We start from the raw sequence: 12,368 nt of genomic DNA on the forward strand, positions 1-12,368 counted from the left end.
TACTGTACACAACAGTGACAGACGGGGTACTGTGCACAAATAGTAACCGGGGTTACTGTACATAAGCACAGTAACCCGTTAATTAATTAGGTGGCTACTGTGCACATGCACAGTAACATGTTAATTGGGGGAATTAATTAGCCGGTTACTGTGCCCCTGCACAGTAACCAGCTAATTAATTTCTTGCTTGCAGAACGTGCACAGTGCACGTTCTACATGCAAGAAGATGAACAGGGGAAGAGTTACCTGCGACGATGAGCTTGGGTAGAGGAGCTGACAGTGGTGCTGGTGGTGGTTTTGCTGGTGGTTGCTGACCGAAGGTTGGCTCTTCCTCTTCTCTACTGCTTCTGTGTTATTTCTCCTCTCCTCTCTCTCTCCTGCCTTCTTTCTCCAATTCTTCCTCCGGTTTTTTTCTTCGGGTTCTCTCCTCCCTTCCCCCTTTTTTTCTTCCTTTCTCTTTGTTTTCGGTTTTCTTTTCTTTGTTTTCGGTTTATTCCTTCCTCTTTTTCGTCTCTCTTGTTTGTTCTCTCTCCTCTCCTCTCTCTCCTGCGTTCTTTTTTTTTCCTTCTTCCCCTCGGTCTCTCTCTATTTATAGGAAAATATGGAGCAGGTGCGCCTTCAATCACGCAACGGCTGGTCGGCCAGTGACCCGTTCGGTGGTCTAAAGGTGTGGGGCTTCGGTGGGGACGAGGAGAGAGAGGCGGGACGGTTTTTGAAAATGGTTTTTGTCTTCTGTTGTTGTTCAACGGGGGAAGGAGGAAGATGAACAGTGTCGTTCAAAACGACACCGTTCTGGCCTTCCTCTTTTTTTTTTTTTTTTTTTTATGAAACGACGTCGTTTTGGATAAAACGCGCCGTTTCATTTAAATGAGCCAAACTTCAAATCAGTCATCTATCATTTCTTGTTCATTTCAATTGTATCCCTGCCAAATTCGATCTCCGCCCCCATAGTTGGCCGCGTTTTTCACTTCAGTCCTTGGCCTCTAATTTATGCAATTAAGCCCTCAATTGATCAATAAACTTCCAATTTCTTCAATTAGGCCCCTAAACCAAAGTAAAACAGCCGCCTCTATTTACCCGGTTTTTCCAAATTGGTCCCTGGTTTCGGTTTTTTCAATTAAACCCCTAATTGGTCATTAAACTTCAATATTTATTCAATTAAACCCCTGATTTGACCCAATAAATTCCTAAAAAATATATTTTGGCCCCATAACTTAAATTTCTTTCAATTAAAGCCTAAATTGACTTAAAAATCAATTTTCTTGCAATCAAATCCCCTATAAAATCAATTAAAAATCCAATTAAGTCTATAAACATCCAAACTTGGGTTTTTCTCCTCAAAATTCAAATTTCCTTCTCAACATGGCTCTCATCCTTCAAGAATATACTGTCAAAAATCCAATCTTTGTATTTTTAACCTCCTTGACCGATTTTTCTGACCATTTGCTGAGCGTTTCTGCCTCCTGTTATTTTTCTAACCTCCTTTGGCTATTTATTTTATTTCATTTATTTTGGGACCCAAAAATGGGTTACAACAAAATGTACCAAATCAGGTAAGAATGCATGCATGTCATCTAACCTCAAAACATTGCACAATTGTCTTTGAATTGTTACAGGAAAAATCCTCAATGAGGTCCAGCAAGATTGTGGAAAAAGAAAGAAGCATTGCATTGATGATAACAAAGAATCGGTTTTGATCATGGAATAAGAAGAAGATGAGATGAACCCTACCATTATGGAAATCTCAAAGAAATGGAAAGATCAACCTTGCAATCAGGAAGCATCAAGTTTTCAAACCCTGCGATCGGGAATTATCAATAAGCATCATGTTTTCCAGCCCTTCTTCTATCATCCCTTCAGGACTTCGCCAGGTAAGTCCTATTTTTCACACTTGTCACATCATATCTTTCATTTGGGTAGGTCACCAATAATAATGAGACCACTTCATATTTTTTTCATCTTCCACCTAGGTAGGTCACCCATAACAATGAGACCACTTCACATTTTTCTCATCTTCCATCTGGGTAGGTCACCCATTACAAAGAGACCGTTTTTCACATTCTTTCCACCTGGGTAGGTCACCCATTACAATAGACCACTTTTTACACATTTTTGGTTTTGGTTTAATGAGGTCGCCAGATGGGATCTCATGTAGCTTTGGTTAAAGAAAATCACCAGATGGGATTTCAGGTTGACCGAGTTACGCATATTTTTTGGTTTTGGTTTAATGAGGTCGCCAGATGGGATCTTATGTAGCTTTGGTTAAAGGAAATCGCTAGATGAGATTTCAGGTTGACCTAGCTACACACATTTTTTAGTTTCAGTTTAATGAGGTCGCTAGATGGGATCTCAGGTGGCTTTGGTTAAAGGGAATCACCAGATGGGATTTCAGGTTGACCGAGTTGCACACATTTTTTTAGTTCCAGTTGAATGAGGTCGCCAGATGGGATCTCAGGTGGCTTTGGTTAAAGGGAATCACCAGATGGGATTTCAGGTTGACCGAGCTACACATATTTTTTTAATTCCAGTTGAATGAGGTCGCCAGATGGGATCTCAGGTGGCTTTGGTTAAAGGGAATCGCCAGATGGGATTTCAGGTCGATCGAGCTACGCATATTTTTTAGGTCAGTTGAATGAGGTCGCTAGATGGGATCTCAAGTAGCTTTGGTTAAAAGGAATCGCCAAATGGGGTTTCAGGTTGACCAAGCTAAACACATTCTTTGGTTTTGGTAAAGGAGGTCGCCAGATGGGATCTCTGGATAACGAAAAAAAAAGAGAGAGAAAGGAAGAAAGAAGAGAAAGAAAAGAGAAGGAAAAGAGAAAGAAACAGAAAAAGAAAAAAAGTAAGGTCTTTAAATGAGTGGATATTGAGCAAGTTAGGAAGATAAGAAGACAAGTTTTTCTTTACAAAGCTTACTATGCAAAACATTGAGGAGTTTGCTTCGTAAGCATTGTAAAGAGGGGGCATCTGTTGATACCCAATTTTTGACCCATGTTTTGATAAATTTTCAGAAAAATCCAAAAATAGCGAAAAACATTGAAAATCCAAAAAATACGTTTTTAATACATTTGCATCATTTTTAGCATTTTTAGCATCGTCTCAAAAGAATTTAAATTTTCAAAGATATTTGGAACGCGTTCAACTTTTAACACGTTATTTTTTAAATCATTGATTTTCCTCATTGAGTCGATGTTGATTTGCTCGTTTTCAAAAAATACAAAAAAAACAAGAAAAATCAAAATTTACAAAAAAAAAGTTGAGGGACCAATTTTGAAAACCTAGCAATATTTTTACCTATAAATACTGGTCTTCACGCAAACAAGGTGGGGGAAATTTTGAAACATAAGAAAAATACAAAAAAAGAAAACCCTAACCCTAAACCCATCTTTTTCAAAGGAGCGGCACCCCCCTCCTTTTCGGCTGATCATCCTCTTCCTTCCACTCTCCCCGCCTCTTCCTCTTCCCCCGCTCACAGCCTCCCATCTCACAAAACCAACAACCTCTCCCCTTCATCTAACCCGTGCAGCCCCATTTCCCTCCACTACAGCCAACACTCCCTATATCCTCTTCTCTCCCAGCCGGTTTGCTCTTCTTCTTCACCCATAGAAGTTAGCCGCCGCTGCACACACCGAACAAGCTCCCCTCTGTCAGCCGCAGCAACGCCCACAGAGCCATCCCCATCATCTCTTCAGACCACAACAAACCAGCCACGCACCAGGTCTTCTCTCAGCCACCGAGGGCACCGCCTTCCAGCACGCAGCCGACAGATCTTCCCTCTTCAACCGGCCACAGGCCACGGTCTCCATCATCAGCACAGACGCGACAAAGCTTCCCTCATCGGCGCAGACCGGCCTCCAGCAGCAGCCCCCGCTGTCTTCTTCATCTCCTCCCCGCCAGCCTTGCAACGGCGCCTCCTTCCTATCACAGCAACGCCGCCTCCTCACTGACAACGTTGGGTCCTCCATGGCAGATCTGCCACTGAAAGAAGAAAAGAACAACAAATCAGAGCAGAAAAAGAACAGACCCGAGACCGGGAAAGAGAAAGAAATTAAAATCAACTGCCTTGTGTGTTTTTCTCCTTTTGCAGGTGACAGTGATTCTCACCGCCGGTGAGGAAAAGAAGAGGAGAAGAAGCCAATCTTCTTTGCCCTGTTTCTGGGTTGTTCTCGCGGCGGCGCGTGAACCACGCGCCGCCAGTGGCGTGGCGCATGGAGAGGACGCGCCGCCACTGTTCCAGGTGTCCCTGGATTCACAGAAACGTTCCCATCAATTCCAGGATTTTTTTTAGGGGCTGTTTTTGTAATTTTCAAAGTGTAATGTAATTTTTGTTTAGTTTGTTTTGAATTTGTACTTTGAAGTGTAGATGAAAAAAAAAACAAAAAGAAGAAAAACAAAACAAAACAAAAAAATATATAGTAAAAGTGAGTGTGTGTGTGTTTGGGTTTTCATTTATTTATTTATTTATGGATTTTTTTTATGATAAAATTGCAAAGAAAAAAGAAGAATCTAATATTTTGATTGGCTCACGGTCCAGAATTATGAACTTACACGTAAGTCGTATTTCTAATATCCAATGAAAAGACAATTATTAAAACTTCTTTAACACATCAAAGCCGCGAAGCAGCTTACCTCAGGTAGGGTGCGTTAGGGGTGCTAATACCTTCTCTAACTACAACCAGTCCCTTACCCGTGAATCTCTGACAAGACCAGTACATCTGGTTTCCTAGTAGCCTTCAATAAATTACTAGGTGGCGACTCCAACGAACCAATCAAATCAAGCAAAACGACAACGAAAAAAATCGCCAGCCGACGCCGCGTGGATTTTGACGTGCGACAATATATATTAAAAAAAAGTAATAAACCATTACACGATTAAGAGTAATTATGAAGTGAATTACAAAAGGAATCATAAATACTAGATTTTAATTTTTACTATACAAGGACCAAAAGATTTTAATTTTTTTTATTTTTTTTTAAACTAGGGACTAAATGGAATTTTGTCAGGACTTCAATTATATTATATAATTTTTTATATATAAATTTAACTGACGAAAGGGAATGGATTTCAACTAATATCATAAATGGAGCATCCTCTAGACATTGTGAGAGTCAGAATGAAACAAATAGCAAATATGTATTTGAGATTCATTGTTGCTTTTTCATAATAGAAGGATGCAACAAATAGATTTTTCGAATCAATCAATCCCAATGACAAAAACAAAAATTGGTCGATTTCTAAGTCTATGATTCAAATCAATCCATCCCAATACATTAAACATGTTGTCATAACCCATTTTTTGGTTCTTTCAAATTACATTTTCTTTTCTTCAAAAAAAAAACACCAAAACAATGTCGTTTTGAACGGCGCTTTTCTCCTTCTTCCATGCCCATGCAGAGGCAGGGAAGAAGAAGATTTTAAATCTTTTTCCACTATTCTCCCTATCTATCTTGCTCTCCTCACTTGCCCAAAAACACGAGCCACGTCCCATACCCTGCCACCATTAATGCAAGCCATGACCAGCAACCCTACCCTGTGCCAAGATATGGGCAGCGTAGCCACCTTACCCTGTGCCATGGCAGTGGTAAGGTGCCCCTCTCTTCCTGCGGCTATAAATACAGAGAAGGGAGAAGACAAAAGGAGGGGGGAAGGTTTTGAAAAGAGAAAAATTTGAAAACAGGGAGGAGTCTGTTTTAAAACAGGGGAAGAACACTCGTTGGTGGCCATTGTTTTTCTCCCTACCGCGAACCGCTGCCATTCTCCATCACCACCGCCACCCACACTGCTAACGCCATTGTCATTCTTCCTCAGCCTCTCACCACCTTCCTCTCCCTGCTACAACACCCGTGAAGAAGAAGAAGAAGAAGAAGCATGCGCCTCTGCACAGACAAGAAGAACAGCAGCAGCACCACCAACACCATTGCCAAGTCTTGGAAGTGAAAACAAAGAAAGAGAGAAAGGAGGAAGAACCACCGGCTGCTGTCCGCATAGCCGCCACCCCAGAGCCACCATCAGTTGTCACCGTCCTCCCCGTCATTGATAACAGCCCCTGCACCGTGAGAAACAGAAGAAGAAGCAAAAGCAGAGACAGACAGAGGAAAAGTAGAAACAGAGGAGAAAGGAGGAGAAGCCGCCGCCTGGAACCACCATCTGCAGCCACATTCGGCCACCACCGTCACCACCAACACCGTAAGCAACAACAATTGCTACCACAGAAATAGAAGAACGACCAGAGAGAGGGAGAAGGAATAAAACAGGGAACGAGAGGAAGAACTGAGCAGAAAAAAAAAGCAGAGAAGAAGAAGAAGGGTCGACCGCCGTCCAAGCCATTCTCCGATCAGTAACCGCTAGCAGCACCGCAGGTCCGCCCCTCTTCCTTCTTCTTCTTCCTCCTCCACTTCATCTTCTTTGGTTCCCTCCTCCACTGTTCACTTGTCCGGCCCAGCCCAAAATTTCTGAGCCGGTTTCGGCCCGTCCAAAAAAAATTCCAAAAAATATTTTCGTCAAAATCTGTGATTTTTTCGCGTATTTTTCTACTAAATTTTGCTTAATATTGGTTTGTATTTTTATACCATAAAAATACAAATCCGGTATTAAAATACCCGATTTTCGTCAAAACTTTGAAAAAAAAAATGTCTTTGTTTTCATGCATACGGCCAAGTCTCTAAAAGCAAAAAAAACATCATATTGTATTTTCATACAACAAATAAAACTTCAAAAAAAATTATGTTTTAACATGCATTTTGGCTTTAATAACCAGTTTATTAAAGTCACGAGAACTTGGCCAATATTTCAAAAAAATTCAAAAAAACTATTTTATTTTCTTTTAACATCCGGGATTACGAATTTATACGTAAAATGTTTTCCCGATATTAAAAAGGTAGTTTTTTTATTTGACGCTAGAACAGTTAGGTTTTACCCCATTAAGATAAGAACCTCCTTATTGAGGAGGGCTTTTCTTGAATCTTAGACAGACAGGACCAACAATTAGAAAATGCGACCAAACCTTAGATTTTGACCAGACAAATAAAACAATACAGCTTACCTTAGGTAGGGTGTATTTGGGGTGCTAATACCTTCCCTTTACACAACCAGTCTCCGTACCCGATCTCTGAGACCAGTTAGGGTTCCTAGTGACCAGAATACTAGGTGGCGACTCCCATTATATTTTTTTCACTGATAAAAAGACAAGAATTCCTTGTCTCCCTATATTTTCCAGATACACAAACATGAGTGTGGAGGATGATCATCACGACGCCGCACACGTGCGATACATGTGGTTTGCATTCTATCTTTTGGAAAATCAGATTCAAGATTATTGCCAAAAACTGTATAAGGTTCAATCTTCTTTATAATTCCATTATAAGCTAACTTTTCTTAAGAGGGTTCCACATTATACATGCATTTAGACTGTGACTGCTTAATCACTTATAAGCAAGTATATACACGTAAACGGCCTACGTTCTAGATTGGTACCCGGCTACCCGCCTACGTTCCACATCTATAAGCCGTTTACGTGTGCCTATATATATACATACTAGATTGGTACCCGGCTACCCGCGTTGCAACGCGATGCATGTCTGTATTATTTTTTCAACATATATATATATATATATATATATATATATATATATGTTCTGTGTGGGTCTAGTGTAAAAAACAAACTTAGATTATAGTTCCAACCAGCTAAATAAGTTGGATTTATTTGAATCATATGAAAAAAAAAAAAAAAACAATGATAGCAAATGAGAAAACATACATATAAAAAATACAAATAAATTACAAAATATATAATATGATATCAGATAACATATCAAAATCTAGCCAAGAGAAACCCTTTAAAAAATTACAAAATCTAGCCAATAGAAACCCTTTAGGTCGCCTTCATAAGAATTGATCAGAACTTCATTTTCACGACATAAAAAATTATTTCTTATAGTTCCGGTGGTTTCCTCCTCTCTTTACTAAGGGTGTTTTTTTATTTCTTCAACTGGTTGGATAATTTGTGGACAGCTTTTAATTTAACACATCTTAGTTAGATTGGTTCAAATTGAGAAATCTTTGTAAATAAATGGTTAAATCCGATCAAAATGTTTCATGAAGGCTCTTATCTGTGAATTAATTCAAATATAATTCATGCATATCACTTACATTCAAATACATATATATACATACACTAATGAAGCCTCTGATTCAAATCAATCAATCCCAATGACAAAAACAAAAATTGATCGATTTCTAAGTCTATGATTCATACCCCCACCTATGTATAAACATGTGGTTTACATTCTATCTTTTCGAAAATCAGATTCAAGATTATTGCCAAACACTGTTTAACGTTCAATCTTATTTATAATTCCACTCAATCAATCAAAAGTGTTGATCATGGCCATCTATAAGGTAACTTTTCTTAACAGGGTTCCACATTTTACATGCATTTGGATTGTGACTGCTTTTTTGCCCTTATAGATTACATTTCAAACAGGGAAGCTATCTATCTATCTACCTATCTATCTATCTATCTCAAATGCTCACCGTGTTTGAAAGTGATTTCCTCACTTTTATACAGTACATTAGAAAATTAAAAATTTAGAAATAATTCAAAACATAAAAAAAAAAAATCAATCATTGAAATTTTGGAAGTTTTTAAGATATTAAGAAATTAAAAAAAAACTTAAACTGGGAAATTTCGAAATTGCCCTTTGTTTTATGGCTCAAGCCAAGGCAATTAAGGAAGCCTAAAAACAAAATTCAAAATTTCTGTCCGAGCTTTAATTTTTTGGAAAATATGATCGTGGGGATGGAAATTTCATTATTTTAGACTAAATTATTTTTATTTAATTGTTAAGATTTTCTCAAAAAAATTAATTTTATTTAAATAGAAGGACTTATTAGGATATTCGGTATGTTAGGATTTTATTTTTAGTGGATTATGTTTTTCTATTTAAGGATATAAAAGAATTTCAATTTGAGATATATACTTCTATATTCGGAAATCTAGTGAATACTTGCATTAAATTGTTAAAGCATTGATGAAATTATATAGACAGCATATATATCAAAAATAGAGAAAATGATTTTGCTCTTGAAAAGAGGGAAAAATTATATTAAATTATCAATAGTTTGATAATCTTGCCTCCAATAGTTTGACAATAAGGATTAGTTCTGAAACAATGGCAGAGGAGGGGAGAAAACATGAGAGGCTTGCAGTCTTGGAGCTAGAAAAAAAAAATCACTAGAAGATCTGAAGTTAGCATCTATAAAACAACTAAAAAAGGTGGGTGTTAACTATAGATTCGTATTCTTATTTGGGGTTGGGGTTGGGGATTTTAAAAAAAAAATTGTTTGAATTTTTAGTTTTTAAGTTAATTAAAAGTGTTTTGCGATAGAAAATAGAGTTTTAGAGGTAACCTTGCTTATCAAGCCTTTATAATTTCATCAAAAAGGAGGGACTAGTTTAATCAAAAAGTGCAATCAATTTGTGATGGAAAAAGACATTGTCTTTGCTACAATTACTTTGATATGGGGAAATCTTGGAATGGGAAACAGAGTGTTGTTAGGTAGCAAATTGATCGAAGACTATGAGTGGGCCACTTGTGTTATTAGGTAGCTAATTGATCCAACTTTAACTTAAGCTTAACGTTTCTTAAATTATTTGGCTCACATTTATATCATCTTTTGTAATTTGATGTAAGGTTTTTTTTTAGAAGTATTTTTTAATTAAAAATATATTATAGTATTTTTTAGATTCTTTTTTAATTTCACATTAATATATTAAAATCATTAAAAAAAAACATCTAAAAGTATTAATTTGATGATTTTTTAAGTGAAAAACAATTTAACCTAACAAAACCACTGACCACAAAACCTAATTTATTTATAAAAAGATCAATATTTAGTAATGAGATCGAAAAGAAAATAAGTTTAAGAAATGATATCAACTTGTATTAGCTTATAAAACCCGTGACCCGGGCTATTTAATCAGAAGTATCATACCTGAAAAAAAAATCATGAAGTCTAATTTTTAATAAATTAAATCCTAAATGATGAAATTAAAAAAAATATACAAAATAATCAAAAAGAAAACATAGCAATTATAAGAACAAGGATAAAAAATGCTTTAAAAATAACAAATGAGAGTATGGATAATTTTGGATTAAAGTGTTAGATTGAAAAGAAAAATAAATTCACAAAATAATTAAAAGAAGAAATCACCAAAATAATTAGGACTAAATTAAATAAAAATAAAAAATAAATTTTTTTATCAAATGATGAAATTAAAAACAATTGAAAGTTCACAAAAGAGGCATAAAAAATTAAAAGAATAAAAAGAATATGGACTAAAATTAAATATGTAAAAAATAATAAATCTAGAATGAATGATGAAATTGAAAAAGAATTGAAAACCTATAAAAGGCCAAAGACAAAAAAATACAAATTAAAAAAATGACCGACATTCAAATAAGCAAAGCTAAGGGGGCTACCCTAAAATATTAAATGGTCAATGCCAGTCTTAATGGATGAGAGAGAAAAGGAAAAAAAATAAAAATGTTGTCTACAATAACCCGTTTAAAAACAATGTGCATGCATTGTCGCTTGAAAAATAGGATGTCGCAGGGAATCCAATAACACATTGGACAATAATTTTTAACCATTAGAGTCAATCGCACACGCTATTTAAAGGCTAAGGAGAGGCAATAGCTTTCTCTATTTTTAAAAAATTTATTTATCAAATTACCACATTACTCCTAGCACGAAATAATTACTATGAAAAAACCTTTATAAAATGATGAAAAAGCCTATTAAGCCATGCCTTAAAAAATTTTGATTACAAGGGAAATTGGATCTTTACACTATGCTTAAAAAAAGAAAAAACTGAAAATGTTTATAGGCAAGTGTTTTTCTTGCTTTGAAGGGTATTCAAGTAATTTTACTATGCAAAAAAAAATGTCAAAAGATAGAGCTGCCACTCAACAAATACAGAATCACAAATAAACCTCATGAAAAATCTATTTTACCTCTCAATACCAATTCTGTTGAGTTTTTTTGTCAATGGAAGAAACATTAATCCATTGTGATTTTAGGCATGTGTACAATGGTTTTCTATGTATTTTAGGTTCTTGTAATAACAAATATATAGAGTGATAGGTTTGATTTATGATGGCTTGACTTTTAGAGTTCCAACAAATTAAGGACAAGTTTGTTGGAATTCATTGTTTGGTTTTGGACAATAAAAGTGTAACAAGATAAGATTATAATTTTAAAAATGTGTGAAAACATGTGTAAATACAATACAAATGATAGCACAATATATAAAAAATATATATGATCTTATCTCTTATGTGTTAGAGAATAATATAAATCATGTCTTGAACCTCACCTAACAGCTTAAGCTATTGGGTTGAAATGATTCATTGACATGGTATCAGAGCCTTAATGACCAAGCGGTCACGAGTTCGAATCTCACCATCCTCATTTATTTGATAAAAATTAAGCAAAAGGTAATGTTGACCTGTGCAAGTTTCAAGCCCAAAGAGCTTTCACTTGAGGTGGTGTGTTAGAGAATAATATAAATTATATCTTGAACCTCACCTAACAGCTTAAGCTATTGGGTTGAGATGATTCATTGACATCATGTTCTTCATAATAACACAACATTACCATATACCACCATTTTTAAAACTCGTTAAAACAAAAAATGCAAAATAAAAATAGTGTAAATATATTATAGATAACAAACATATATATTTGCGTGTGTTTTAATTTGCATTTCTTGAGCTACTTATGATTATAAAATATAAGAATTTATTGAGTTTGATTATTGTAGTTCTTTGAAGGTTTTTTTAAGCGGGATAAAATTTTAAGTGTAGGTATAACTATATATAAGAAACTCTGTTCAAATTTTATTAAAATTTTAAAAAAAAAATTTACTCTATAAATTCATTACCTAAATTAAATGCAATATTAATAAACTAAATAATAAATCTTATAAGAAATATTTTTTTGTTATATTTTGATGAATAGAAATTTATTGTTGGAATTGGTGGAATTTAATTGATATTTCAATTCAAAACAATGATATTAAATTATTATCGAACTTAGAATCGTGATATTTAATTAATTAATGTTAGTTCAACAAATTAAGGACAACTTTGCTGTAATTCATTGGTTGATTTGATTTGATTGAAGTTTATCTTAGTAGGAGTTAATCTTCAAGTATTGTCTTAAAGGTAGATTTGCAAAAGTCGATGTAGATTTTTCGGCTGACAGTGCTGTAAGAATTTTAACATGGAACCTTTGACGTCGACGTTTGGTAAGGCTAGATGATCCATCTATAAATATCGGCATGTAATCGTCATTTCCATCCTCA

General features: G+C 35.4%; 1 protein-coding gene across 2 annotated transcripts in view; it reads left to right on the forward strand.

Moving 5' to 3' along the window:
- Window positions 1–12,368, forward strand: part of LOC18107984 (ammonium transporter 3 member 1) — an 85,395-nt gene that overhangs the window by 40,719 nt on the left and 32,308 nt on the right. The window lies entirely within an intron of this gene.

This window comes from Populus trichocarpa, chromosome 19 (genome assembly GCF_000002775.5).
Source record: "Populus trichocarpa isolate Nisqually-1 chromosome 19, P.trichocarpa_v4.1, whole genome shotgun sequence".
NCBI classification, from domain to species: domain Eukaryota; kingdom Viridiplantae; phylum Streptophyta; class Magnoliopsida; order Malpighiales; family Salicaceae; genus Populus; species Populus trichocarpa.